Source organism: Parasteatoda tepidariorum, chromosome 2, assembly GCF_982258835.1.
Source record: "Parasteatoda tepidariorum strain Cologne lab strain chromosome 2, Ptep-v5.0, whole genome shotgun sequence".
NCBI lineage: Eukaryota > Metazoa > Arthropoda > Arachnida > Araneae > Theridiidae > Parasteatoda > Parasteatoda tepidariorum.
The window spans coordinates 105,660,698-105,673,926 of record NC_141756.1 but is presented as its reverse complement, the minus strand read 5'-3'; the positions used below and the strand labels follow the sequence as shown (position 1 = coordinate 105,673,926).

Below are 13,229 nucleotides of genomic sequence, written 5' to 3'. Positions count from 1 at the left end.
TAAGCCCTTATCAAGCTATACAGCAGATAGCACTAATCAGAGATTGGCAATTCAATAATACAGAGTTACAGAGGAACTCGAACCTGCTACCGTCGTGCTTTAGAGTGTTTAGTGGTAGCATAATACTACTCTATCAAAGAGGCCCTTGTATGAATGTATGAGAAAGTAGTTACAGACGTCTCTTTCTGGATGGTGCATGGCAATGAGTGAATTTTTGTGTATGGTATTTGAGTTGGCTCCCTGAGTGGGTGATATAGCTGTTTCGCCAAAAGCTTTGAAGCATGAGGAATGTTTCCCAGACCGTCGCCAATAGCCCTTTGTTCAGCTCTAGTGCGACGTAAATGAATAAATCAATCAAATTTGAAGCATGAAAATAGCGGGTTCGAATGTCTCTATAACCCTTGATGCATCTTTGTTGATCCTGGAAGCCAACTAAGCAACCAGCATATTTGTTTATTTTAAATACATAGCTAGGTGCACGTTAAATCATACGTGGCTGAAGGTCCTCTTGCTCGTTGTGGGGTGGAAGTTTGAAGACAAGGGGTCCCGCAGTGGACTGATCGTTAAGACACGGTTCCCAGCAGATCACCGAAGCGAAGCATCACTGGCTATGGTCAGTGTGCGGGTGGGTGACCACTTGTATCAGTCTGCGTAGGGTCCGAGGATGTGCGGTATTGATCCTTATTAAACTGTTCTACCGTAAAGTGCTCGACTTCTTGCGCAGGTCGTCGGGCTACTGAAGCAGGTTTGAACCTCTGCAGAGGATCAAAATTGGGATGGTGTGTCTTCGGATCATCCTCAGGGATGTTTCCCAGACCGTCGCCAATAGCCCATTGTGCAGCTCTAGTGCGACGTAAATGAACTACAACAACAGCAACTGTTTTTCCAATTGACAAATGCTTTTAAGCCATACTTGTACAATTGAGCACACAAGCTTGTATGTATGTGTACCTATAAAAACAAATCACGTGATTTGACGTCAAAAGTCAAAACGTGTATCAGGATTTCTGTATTAAAATGTCGAGAAGATTTAATCAAACTTTTGTTAGTTTATACGGTATGTGTTGGTGTTTAGCTTGTTGAAGATTCATTATTTTTTGCTTTTGTGTCAAGAAAACTTCTTAGTGTATTAGTTCTTTTTCTACGTGAAATGTCGAGATCCCAAAGAATTTAATTATCGAACAGATACGTGTTTTTTAAGACTATCATTTCTTATAACTCTTTAGAACTTATCACCTCAATGTCACTATCTGAATAAGAGAAAAAAGAGCTGTGAACGGTCTCAAACCACATTCTCAGATGAATATAGATGACGAGGACGATTTTTTACAAGATTTGTAAACTTCAAACTGTAAGTACATTTTGGAACATTGACTTTTTATACTGTTATTTTAAGCGTTATTTAAATCTTAAACTTCAATGTTAGATCATTACAGACTTTTATTTCAGCATTGTGTTGTTTTTTGTTTGTTTATGAAAATGGTATGTAGGCATGAAAATGTATATTTTTAATTTATCAAACTACCAGTACATTAAAGCTCGTTATAACTCAGGTTCATCTATGTTTTATTTAACCGTTTTATTTTTTACGTACTTACATTATGCAGTAACGGGTTGTAAAAATGCGAAATTTTCAGTTTCGATGATTATTACCAGTTATGAAAAAATGATAAAAAAATGAAAAAAGGTTTTCTATAAGCTTGTTCATAAAAAAAAATTGTCATAATCGTTTGATTAACCTTAAAGTAGTTCCATAAAATTTTTTAATCACATATTTTTAGCTTTTTTATAAGTGAATAGAATGAATAACAACTTAAGTTATCCGCCCTCGTATTAAACATTTATTCTGCTTTCATAAATAAATCTGGTTGTAGAAGTTTTAAAACGACTTAATTACAAACAAATAATTTTTTATAAACATATCTCTCTGTAATGGTTCGAGTTTGAATAGAATGCTGCCACGAATTGTATTTGCATGCTTAATCCGACAATGTTCTCTCATGATCTCAATTGAAATTACCAAATTTACATTTTAGATTTACAGCCTTTATAACTTTTAATATAAATGTATATTGTATTTACATTTACACAGAGAGTTCAAGAATTTCTTCTGTTTAACAACAAAGTTTATTTGTGAAATGTGTATACACCTAAACATAAACTTTGCAGAATAAGAGAATATGTTGAAAGAGTTTTTGACTTTGAAAATTAGACGGAACAGGGGCGATTAGTCTGATAGTTTATCAAATAAAAAAAAAAACAATATAACATAGTTTTCTTATAATTTGAAGTATTAGTAGTTAAGGGTTGTATGTGAATTTGATATCCTAGAGAAAGCACCAATTTATTTCGACTTTTAATAACTTATCTATAATTTAACTAGGGATTCTGAATCTTACACAGGACTTCTGTGTAACAATATCTTACAAATGTCGTCTAACAGACGACCCGATTTTGGGTTTACGACTATCAATATTCATCTCCGTAACCTTGTAATTTTGAGCCCAATCCAGAAGACAAGGGAACTCCTGGATCACGTATTAGGAGAAATTTGCTTTCGTGAAGAACTTTTTAATGGATCTAAACCTCATTTGCGTTATATGGAATGGAAAACCACGGAAACCTCCCACAGTCAGCCTGATGGCAAGGGGATTCTACCCCATGATCCGTCTACCACCAAGAATAATTTTACGTCCGCACTGTGGTCTGTGCGAGCCGGGAGAGGAATTCGAATCGATCAGCCATCGCTGGGATTCGAACCCACCCGGTTCACCACTTTGTAAGGGGAACGCTCTATCCTCTGAGTCATCACGGCTCTTTGCATAACCATTTTATTTTACAACCGTCAGAGAATAGCCGACCCCATTCTTTGGGTTTTCTTCTGCAAATGTTCAACTCCGTAACCTTGAAATTTTGAACCCAATACAGAAGACAAGGGAATTCCTGCATCACGTAATGGGATAAATTTGCTTTCGTGGCGAACTTTTTAAAGGAATTAAAGCGCATTTGCGTTACATAGAGAAGAAAACCGCAGAAACCTCCCTCGGTTAGCCAAACGGCAAGGGGACTCTAACCCATAATCCGTCTACCAATGAGGATATTTTACGTCGGCACTGTGGTCGGTGCGAGAATTCGTATTGACAGGACATCTCTGGGATTCGAACCCGGTTGACCTCATTGGAAGGCGAACGCTCTAGTCACCAGGGCTCTTTGCATAACCATAGACATGATTTCAATCTAAACACATAACGCCTGGCGCGCACAATTAAACTTCGTAACAATTATGTTAATGACTTGAAACAAATTTTAATAGGCCATTAAATCTTCTGAAAACCATATTAGTTAAAAGAAATTTAAACATATTTTTTTAAATTAAAAAAAATTTTTTTTTAAGATTTTTTATAAAAGAATAAGTTGTTTCGATCGAAGAAAATACATAAAATATTTATTAATATATCTAGCATTAAATGTCAGCAACAAACATTATTCAAACCAATTTTAACTTAATAGGTTTTTTCTAGAAAATCAAGTAATTTTGCATGCCAGGGGAAGAAAAATGAAATTGAGAAAATCTAATTTAAAGACGTGAAAAATTTTGTATAATTAAATTTAAACGAAATTCTTGAATCTGCCGGCGATTCCAATTTAGAAAATAGGTGTGTTATTTTTTGTTTTCAATGAGTGGATTTTAGTATTTTTGCCGCAACTTTGCAGGTTTTTAGAATGATGTTATATAGTATACTCGATGTATAGTATACTTTAGAATGATGTTATATAGTATATTTCGAAAACTTTGTTACGTCAAAAAAGTATTTCTCCCTTAGGCATTACATATCCACCAAATGTTAATTTTAATTCCTATGTCGAAGAGTTTATTTTCAAAACCTTGTTATGTCGAATGTTTTTTTTTTGAAATAGAAATTTAATTTTTTCGGATAAATCACGATGTAAAATTATTGTACACTAATTTTTATTTTATTTAATGCATAATTAATTTTGTCTTACTTTTAAAAATAAAATTATCATTGTTGCATTTCGACTTATAGTCAACTATGATTACGTATTTATAAGTAGTTATTTTTTATGTTTCATGATTCTACTTTATAGAGTAATATTTAAGAATATATTTTCTACTTTTTAGAACATATTTAGTTCTGAACTCACTTAGTTCGAAGACTCTTTACCACGAATTTTTTAACATCCCTTCAACTTTGAAACTTCGAGAGTATACTGTACTTTGCTGTAGCAGGATGAAACTCGTTGTAACATATGCTTCTTTCAAAAAGTTTAAAATTTTGTTAAGAAAACTAACCCTTTAGATACCTTAAACATAAGGCATAAAACATAGACATAAGACATAGAACATAGATATAAAACATGAAGCATAGACATAAAGCATAGGCATAAAACATAGACATAGACATAAAACATAAAACATGAAACATAGACATAAAATATAGACATAAAACATGGGCATGAAACATAGACATGAAACATAAGCAATGCAAGAATGGTATTTTATGGTAAATTAAAAATCTACTTTAAAAACTAGGCGGGTGTCTTTATCAAGTGAATCCTGAATTTAGAATCACGGGTCACAGATTTATGGACTCAAAGCTATTTCTTTTCGACATATAATCCTAATGAATATAATAAAGAGAAGATTCTAGATAAAAAAAATGCAAAAAAATAAAAATATGCTAGGATTTTCTCTTGGGAAAAGTATATAAGCAACAGTTCTTGTTGCTGAAGTGATATAAAATATAGTATTTCAGGTCCTATTTACTTATTCTCTTTCATATTATGTATCTATTTTTCTCGTTATGATTATTTAAATAAAATACGATGGCGATTTTGTTTGCGAATGTCTGCATTATTGCAACACATTGAAGTGTAGAAATTCAAATCAATTTTTGTCGCATATCATTAACACCTCTTTGGCGCTGCCGCTCGGATCTTTTATGCCACCTTTGTGGTGCTTTTACTCAGGCGCGCTTCGGACCTTGTGCCTTTTGGTCCGCCTTCCTTGGCCCTCAAGTGTCGCTGCTGGGTTGCTTCGCAACGATAGAGGCATCAATGTATTTGGCAATGGCTCAGGGGATAGAGTGTTCGCCTTCCAATGCAGTAAACCGGGTTCGAATCCCAGTGATGGCTGGTCGATACGGATCCGCATCCGGCTTGCACCGACGACAGTGCTGACGTGAAATATTCTCAGTGGGAGACGGATCATGGGTTAGATTGCCCTTGCCGTCAGACTAACCGTTGGAGATTTTCGTGGTCTTCCTCTCCATCTAACGCAAATGCGGATTAGTTCCGTTAAAAAGTCATCCACGAAAGCAAATTTCTCCCAATACTTGATCCAGGACTTCCCTTGTCTTCTGAATTGGGTTCAAAATCATAAGGCTACGAAGTTGGAACATTAGTAGTTGTAGACCAAAAAAAAAAAAAAAAAAATGGGTCTGCTGTTCAACGACGGTTAAAAAACAAAATGTATTTAGCGTATGAGCTCTATTGTCCTGGGTCACCGTAACTAACCTCCTTGATCCTTTAACACTCAAAGGACGCTTCTAAGGAGCTCCTGTCACCTTTTAAATTTTTTATGCATAATTATATTAATTGAGGGATAACTAAATTTTAGTAATAAGTTTAAACGGTTGTAAAATTTAATATATTAAAAACTTCTTAAAACTGCTTTTTGCCTTGCTCTTTTGTAACATTTAAATTTTTTGTTTTATACATTTTATCCATATACCTAACACTTGGTCATAATTAAAGTTTTAAGTTAACATATGTAAAAAGTAGTAATATTTTATTTACTTTAAATTTTGTGTTATTTAAGTTTTGTGTTTTGTGTTTATTATTTTAAATACGAAATTATGTAGATCTGTGTTTAAATAAACTCTTAACTTTTTGTATAATTGCATTATTTTTATTTTAATTCGAGTTTATGGCATAAATAGCCCTTCTCTAGCGGTTTCCTTTTTTAATGTAAGTACTATTTATCTATTGCAAAAAGCATTTGTTTTATTAAATTTAAATTTTTAATTTGTTTACCCATGAGATGTTTTGTACATAGGGCTCCATAATGACCACCTTTAGTTTATATGTTTCTGATCATTTCAAAAATGACGTAAAAACGTTTTCAGATTGCACAAAATTTTTGCATAGACTTTGTGTTGAAGAAAGACTTTAAGAGAGACTATTGAAACTTTCCCCAGTGCCCGGGCAATCCATTGCATCGAAAGCGGAAAAGGTTAAAGAAACAATAAGGAAAATATCAAAACAAAAAGTGTTGGAAGAACAAAAAATGTTAACAAAATTAATAAGTAGATTAAAATGTATTCAAAATATTTGCGTGAAGCTCTTATTCAGAGAGAGCGATACAACCTCATGTTGTCTAAAGACTATGCTATCAATGATTTATTTTTTGAATTGAAAGTTGACTCAGAAAAAAAAAGATATTTTAGAGGAAAAACTAAGCATCTCAAACAAACAAGCTTTAAAGCTTACTAATTTTTATGATATAATGCAAACTTAAACAAAAAACATGATTGTCTATTAATTTAAAATAGTTTTATCATTCATTATTGGTAAATTCGTTTTTTACTCTTAATTATATCAGTAGGGAATATTTTTATAGACGCTAAGTTTTAGTCATCGATCCGGTTTTCATGACAAAAGCGCAAATGGAATTTCAGCACCAAAAAAATGATACTGACGTTTGCAAAAAATCACGTATAGTATGTTCACCAGGAGTTGGCATTTGGCTCCGCCTTCATCACGTAGTATCCGACTATACTATTTCGCTATTTTTGGGAGAGGTATGTGAACAATCCTAAGCAAGATTGCTATTTGGCGATTGTATAACAAAAATATTTACCACGCAATCTTTATATGCATTTTTTAACATTAAATATTTCATAAATCTGATGATATTTTTCTCTTTTGGGAGAATAGTTTGTTCTATTTGAGACATTTTGCTGGAGAAACAGCAGTTTTGAAATCTAAAATATATTTAATTATCTAGAGTAACGAAAGGTATAATAGCAGATGATAAAGCGAAGTGGGTGACTGTTCGCGTTTGGCGCGCAGTGAGGGTTGTCTCATTTTCAAGCGCGGAGATGTTTCTCTTCTTACTCCCGCTCTGAAATGTACTCTGCATCTTAGGAGATGTCTACTCCTGGTGAACGAACTATACTTTCGATAACATTTTGAAGTCAATGAAGATAACCCCTAAGAACGACCAACTTCCATTAACGACCATTTTACTGTGGAACAGAGTGGTCGTTACAGAGAGGTTTCACTGTAATAACATACTCCCACAAAAATGCAATGTCCATACAAAAAAATAATACTTTTCTTACATTACTTTAATTCATCAAAGTTTGTTACTGATGATGGTTTTTAGTCATGAACCTCTCTTGTTAATGGAACCATCTCTAATAATCTTTACAGCAAGGGTTTAGGAAAGTATATATATTTATGCTTTGTAGGCAACCCAGAAGACAAGGAACTCTTGAATTTAACATCGGAATAAACTTCTTTTTTTAAGTGTATCCAACTCACACATGTGGTACTTTGATACTGCGATATTTACCTAGAAGACGAGGGGATTCCATTCCCTGATGCGCCTCTTGTTAAACTTCGTAACTCACAGATAATTTAGCATTTAAATAGCGAACCAAATATAATAACGAATTTTTATAGGGTTCTGACTGAGAAATTGCTTTATGTTTTGCTTTTCTCGACGCATTATCAACAAAAAAATAAGCAATCTTCTCGAGACGCTGAATAATTTATGAAGGCTACAGGTTCTTTAGCAGGTAGTCAATTTTCGAAGGCCAGGTTAGAAAAAGAAGGAAAAAAAAACTATCTCTTTTAGAAAAATCCAATTTGGGAGTACGTCTCTCGACCCTGAAGTAATACGATTTTTTTTGTTGCCTAAATACTTTTTTCTATATCCCTTCCCCCCTAAATAGATTGATTCTATTAAAAGCAAAAGTCGTGATGCTTGAAATATATGAAAAGTTTATCAGCTTACTTTGGATGACTTCTTATGAATAATGACAGTAATCGATTTATAAAAAAGAAGTTGCATTTAGCGAGTCGTTATGTGCCAGATGGAAAACGGTAAAAAGGAAGGTTGAATATTGAGAATAGTATCTTCCACATCTAAAAGGGTGGGAGAGAGTCTTTTAAGTATTTAAAATTTAAGAGTAGATCTTTAACACTTTTATGAGGTCGCTTGAAGATCACCAACTCTCTTTGTTTTTAATTGTCAATGAACCAATCTCTGTATGATTTATGGTCAAACAGTGGACTGATCGTAAAGACACGATTCCCAGTAGAACACTGAAGTCAAGCATCACTGACTGCAGTCAGTAAGCGGATGGGTGACCACTTTGATCAGCCTGCGTAGGAACCGAGGGTGCGAGGTATGGGTCCTCGTTTAACTGTTCTACCGTAAAGTGCTCGACTTCGCACATGTCGTCGGACTACTAAAGCAGGGGAGCCATCCCCTCTGCAGAGAATCAAAATTGCAATGGCATGTCTTCGGATCATCCTTGGGGATATTTCCCAGACCGTCGCCAATAGCCCATAGTGTGACATAAATAAAGTACCTACCTACTTACATTATAATTTCAATGAAACATAATAAATTGTCAACAAATAAATAAAACTTCCAATATATTCTAATAAAATGAAGGCATACAAATATAAATGTCAATAAAATAAAATAAACTTTTGGCAAAATTGAATAAAAATGTCAACATTGAATGAAAAATTCCCTGAAAAAGTAATGTCAAGCACTTTTTTCAACTAGACTATTTTCAATAGGAATGCTTCAGTCTGATTTTTATTTGCTTGAAAAATGTTGCCTACGCATAAGCGGTTGCTCTAAATGAGCAGATCGGCTAAAGTGTGTAGCTCTAGCGTGACGTAAATAAATAAGTACTTACCTACCTACTTAATAATGTTAATGAGTCATAAAAAAATCACGACGAATAAAGGCAAATTTAATAAAGTAAAGTAATTGTAAAAATCTAATGGCATATTAATGTAAATAAATGATTATGTGACCTTCTGAAATATTAAGAAAACTGAAATAATAAAAAAAAAAGATCTTTTTATATACAAATACGAATGTAGTAAAAGTTAGCGTACGGTCAGGAAGAGAGAGCAACTATTGGGAAATATTAATCATTCTCTATTTTGCGTAATGGCATTCGTTTATTTGATAATTTCTATTTTTAGAGTTTATTTTTAATTATAAAGGCCGAATTAAGTAATTCGATTATTTATGAGTACAGACCTTAAAGTGTATGGTCAATTCTTTACAGTTGGTAAAATTTCTAAAATCCCACCTTTCCTATCTAAATAAGATCCTAAAAATTAACCCCCTGGTGGTTTAGCAAATGGGCAAAACTGGGAGAATATTTCTCCTCAATACACTATTTACCTATCTAAAATGACGCTACAGTTAGTCTACAGAGATGCCAACTTGCTCCGGACAGCAAATATATACTTTAAAGTGGTAGTTTATTAAATCTGATTCTTGGTTTAACAAATTCATTTTAGTAGATTTTCATCCACCACCATTTTTAAATAATTCGTAGGCTTATATAACTCACCACTTTATAGTAAGTAAGTCATGTTATACCATTTTCAAAAACAAGCAAAAATAGTCAAATATTTGCAAAATTTACTTTGTAGTTATTTACCGTTTTTTAAATTATTTTGGCGTGTCCGGAGCAGTTGGCATCTCTGAGTCTATGGTAAGAACTCCCTCAGCCACAAATTCTGAGATCGTCTGCAGCTATGGAAACAAGAATAGCTCATTTCAGGGAGGGTAGCTTCTCTTCACTCTAGGGCAGAAAAGTATGGGCGAATAAATTCATTGTTTGTTTTTAATTTTAAAGTTTTTGCTGAACTTTTTAAATATTATATTGATATTTATCCAAATATGGAGTGCAAGCATATCAAAGCTATAAATTATTTATTAATTCTCTTAAATTTAAAAATTTCGAGGGAACACAATTTTGATTAATGATAAATTTGAAATATAACTAATATTTTTCGCTATATTTGAATAACTATTTTGATTACTATTTGAAATATAACTATAATATTTATAGTTAAAACGAGATTCAACTGTATTGCTAAGAAAACTGCTCAAATCACGTAAATTTCTGACGTATTTTTTTACTAAAATTAATATACGAACAAAAATTGTTTATTCAGTGTATCAATTGCATACTTATATGCATCTGCAATATAATTCATTGATCCGTTATTGTAGATCCACTTACAAACTACACATGTAAGGGATATCATAATATAGAGAATCGATATGTTAACAGTTCGCCCTGCAAATCATTTAAATTATTTTAAAGGCATTTGTATGATGCGCTTACTGGTTTAGACTGCTAACACTCGTAACTGTTTACTGTCACTGCTGTTCATTTAATATTATTTCAGACACATAGAATAAGAATAGTTTCGAGGGCTATATAACATATTGAATATGATTGGACGTTAAAACTGAGTAAAGACCGTGCAATAAATGGAAGGCAATAAGTTACGATTCTCTCTCTGACTTTAATGGCTCATAGAATAAATATCGTTTTACTACTTACTTTAATGGGATACTTTCGCGTTTTGGACTATTAATATCAGGTATACATTAATAAGTGTATTAGCTGTGCTTCTAGGAAGAATGACGCATTCCGGTTAATAAGAATATACGATCTGTTAGATGCGAAGCTCTCTTCGATTTTAAATAGTAATGACCTGGTTATTGATTACAGGACAGTTGACAAAAAATGCCTCTGTTTTTGAACTCTGAAATGTTTTTGTTTTTTTTTTGATAATATTTAAAATTAGGTCAATGGATGCTTTAAATATATATTTCGCTATTGATCTTGATATACTTGATAATTTTTGATATACTTTTGGAATGATTTTGAAATGATATCAAAATTAGTTTGTTCGCACTTATTCAATGTCTAAGAATGAAGCTTAGTAAATTAACATAAAAAACTTAAAAAGCTCTGTTTTCTGAGTGGGTTTAAAGGGAAAAATAAAATTCTGTTTATATCACATAAAAAACTACAAACCATTACCAAAGTAATGCTCCTTTATTTGTATTTTATTTTATTTTTATAACCGACGTTGAACAGCCGACCCAACTTTATGGGTTTACGACTAATGTTCAACTCCGTAGCCTTGTCATTTTGAACCCAATCCAGAAGACAAGGGAATTCCTGGATCGAGTATTGGGAGAAATTTGGCTCCTTTTTGATTGAGCTAACCTGCATTTGCGTTACATGGAGGGGAAGAACACGAGAACCTCCCACTGTTAGCCTGACTGCAGGGGGACTCTAACCCATGATCCGTCTACCATTGAGGATATTTTACGTCAGCACTGTGGTCGGTGCAAGCCGGATGCGTAATTCGGATCGACTGGGATTCCAACCATGTTTACCTCATTGGAAGGCGAACGCCTTTTATTTGTATTGTAACGAATTTCAAAATTCGATTGTCAATTAATTAGGGAAAATATTTAATTGCATAATTTAGAAAATCAATCTTAACATTTAGAGCACATCAGGATCAGAATTCCAATTGGGTACTAGCAACTAATCACACTGTTGTATCTAATCACGTGGTTGTGCATGGCGGGTTCGCGCTGCTGCTTTAAGGTTGGGTCTATCATCTCTTGCTGAGTTAATTTTTGGATCAGATTTAATTGGATACCAGCTAGCGACGTCACACGTGTATGTCGTACCTGACTGGCTGACCCACGAGTGATGTCCCTTGCAGGTATCCAATAGAAAGTATGCCATCTAGCTCGTCGAGAAGTGGTTAAAATCTGTATGGTATTTTAAAATCGATCGATTGTTTTTTTAACCATAGCGTAACAATTTCTAACAATTATCACTTAATATAAACAATATCAATAGTTTCAACAATGATTCTCATCTGAAATTGGTCTGAACTTCTATTTGGAAAGGTTCTATTAAAAATTCTATTTGAAAAGATTCTATTAAAAATTCTATTTGAAAAGATTCTATTAAAAATTCTATTTAAAAAGATTCTATTTAAAAAGATTCTATTTAAAAAGATTCTATTTAAAAAGATTCTATTTAAAAAGATTCTATTAAAAATTCTATTTAAAAAGATTCTATTAAAAATTCTATTTAAAAAGATTCTATTAAAAATTCTATTTAAAAAGATTCTATTAAAAATTCTATTTAAAAAGATTCTATTAAAAATTCTATTTAAAAAGATTCTATTAAAAATTCTATTTAAAAAGATTCTATCAAAAATTCTATTTACAAAGATTCGATTTAAAATTCTATTTAAAAAGAATTTTTGAAGATAATATAGTGACAAATTCCTATTGCATGTAACTGATAGAAAACAATAAAATAGAACATCGTCGAGCATAGATGTACGGTAAGAATTCAAAACCTTTACCTGGTCTGGAAGTTATCGGAATTTTTAATTACGACAAATTCCGTTCAAAAAGCAATTGCTGATAAATTCTGTTTGTATCTGGAATTGACATCAGCCAAAAGTTTGATAATCTTATTCTATCGTAAAATGGTCGAAAATTTTATTGAAAAGTTGCGTTCGCCTTCGAGTTAAAAAAGGCCTATGATACAACTCAGCATCTGATTGCTGTACCAAAATTCTTTTTATGAAGCAATTTCATCAAGTACTTGGTGTTCCATTCTAATTAAATTTAATATGTGTAAGTAGAATACCTTTCAAAAATGTATTTAAAAAATGAAAAAAATTCCGACGATTTTTGTTGACAACGGAAGTTTGTTCGATTTGTCAGATCAAATCGATGATAACTAGAAATACTTTAGCGTTTTCTCAAATAATTGCTCTTGCTTCATTCCGCTTTATCACTAGTGATTTGTAGCTTTTTCTTTTTCCTTTTTCATTAAATATTCAGCAGCAACACCTAATGTGTCAAGTTTTAAAATCGTTCCCAAAAGTGAAGATAAAACATTGCATTCATTTTAAATTGTACTTTGATTATAGTATATTGAAGGATTGCGCATTGTATTTTGCTTTTAAATAAGTTTTTAAAAATTGAAAAAAAATGGAACATTTATATTCATACAGGATGGCGTAGAGTTTTTAAAAAGTACTTAAAGGTGCTTATTTTTGATTTAAATTTTTTAAAAGCCTTAAAGGTGCTTTTTTTAATTCGG

The 13,229-nt window shown here is 32.6% G+C and overlaps 1 protein-coding gene across 1 annotated transcript in view; it reads left to right on the top strand.

Annotated features, from left to right (window-relative positions):
• The first annotated feature begins 1,216 nt into the window (after positions 1-1,216).
• Positions 1,217-13,229, top strand: part of LOC107440417 (uncharacterized) — a 789,850-nt gene continuing 777,837 nt past the window's right edge. Inside the window, exon 1 of the mRNA XM_087157952.1 lies at positions 1,217-1,351. The gene's annotated coding sequence lies outside the window, so the exon portion shown is untranslated. The remainder of the gene's footprint in view (positions 1,352-13,229) is intronic.